The sequence below is a fragment of the Morone saxatilis genome, unplaced genomic scaffold, assembly GCF_004916995.1.
Source record: "Morone saxatilis isolate NCDOM2014 unplaced genomic scaffold, NCSU_SB_2.0 Contig18, whole genome shotgun sequence".
NCBI classification, from domain to species: Eukaryota; Metazoa; Chordata; class Actinopteri; family Moronidae; genus Morone; species Morone saxatilis.
The window spans coordinates 11,991,306-11,993,217 of NW_023339740.1; positions in this window are offsets into that span (position 1 = coordinate 11,991,306).

Here is a 1,912-nt window from a genome sequence, read left to right on the forward strand (position 1 = left end):
TTCCTCTTATATAAAGCCTTTAGTTAGGGCTGGATCAGGTGAGTCCTGAACCATCCCTTAGTTATGCTGCTATAGGCCCAGACTGCCCGGGGACTTGATGCACTGAGCTCCTCTCCTCCTCTCCCTCTCTTCCTGCACACATTCATGTCCCATTAATGCATGTTGTTAATGCAACTTCACTTCTTCCCCAGAGTGATTTCTCATCTCGCAGGTTCTCATGAATCCTAGTTGTGTCTGCTGCTGTCTTATTATTATCATCATTATCATCATTCCCCATCATTGTGGCAATTGTCGTTGTTGTCGTCATCATCATTATTAGTCATTTGTACTAGTATAATTGTTGCTATTGTTGTTGCTGTGCACCCTCTGTCTCTGTCCTTCTGTCTTTGTGGGGAATCCAATTTTAGAACAGAGAATAGAGTATGAGTACAAATGATAGCATAGCCCTGCTTTACTATTGTTCTATTATATCACACATTTGAACTATTTTACTGTAGTTTTCTAATTATTCTATTTTCTTGTGCATACACACTACACCCATTTTAAATTAATGTCATTCCATGGAAGTGGTGACCTATTTTTCGGGTCTTTTTTAGACCACACTCACTAACACAGGATGAGTGGTTTCCTGCAGATGTGTGGGCTGTTATTTGTCAAGCCACGACCACCATCACATCATGATACACAAATACAGATGGATCAGAGGAAACAGTGCACAACGGACACACAGGATTTTGTGACACCATGGTCACTGCCGTCTGCCCATAAGATGGTTTCAATGCACTGTGAGAGGTCAGAACAATAATTAGAGAATAGAATATGTGCATCTAAATAGGAGTAGAGAAAATCATCGTTGAGGTATTTGATTACCACAGAAGACAAACTGCGCTTACGGTTTCGTGCAGTGACCAAAACCAAAGCTTCACTAACCTCTGTGCGTCTGTTACTTTTCCACTGGTCTCCCAAAGGGGAGTGTTGCGTACAGCAGGTGTTTCACACACCTCAGTTGTGTGAACAGTTCTTCCTGCTATTGACGACTGCACATCATCCTGACAGGCATGTTTTCTCTTGAGATTTCAACCTGTTACTGGTGCATGTAAGCTACAGTGACATCTTGAGGTCTTTGGGTCTATCCACGTCCTTCACTGTTTTGATTTTCTTCCTCTCTGAACCCTGATATGAAGTCAGGCTTACACAAACTGGAGTAAATCAGAGGCTGGATCATGATTTCTGATTAAATATTGTGGAAAAATCTCTCTTTTTTTATTAATGATTATTCACAGTGACCTCACTGTATGGTTTATCATAGCCTGTATTATTTCTAGGAATACCTAATGTGATTTGATCATATTAACAGACTAATATTGTGCATTGCCTATCACAATTTTCAGAGACCATTTTACTGCACAAGCTACTTTCACTTTAGATACTTTAAGTACATTTTGCTGATAATACTTATAAACTTTTACATAAGGTTTTGAATGCAGGACTTTGCCTGTAGTGTGGTATTTTTTTCAGTGTTGTATTCAGGGTTGGGCAGTAACTCATTACTAGTAATAACATTACAGTAATAAGATTACTTTTCTCAGTAACCATGTAGTCTAACTAATTATTAATACATTTCAGTAATAATATTACAGTTTCTCCTCCCAAAAATAATTAGTTACAATATTANNCCCTCTACTGATTTGAAATCCAACTATTCAGTCACATCCTTGGATTAATTTTTTTGAATCATGGAGGTAATTGGTTTGGCAGCTGGAAATACTCCATTACTTCGATGTATGGATTTTAATCGTCGTTAAGAGAAAGGACACAAATACCTATTTTCTGGGAAGTTGCAGAAAAGTAATATTACTAGTAATGTAACTAATTACTGTTGGCAGGGAGTGATAAGTAAAGTAATTAAATT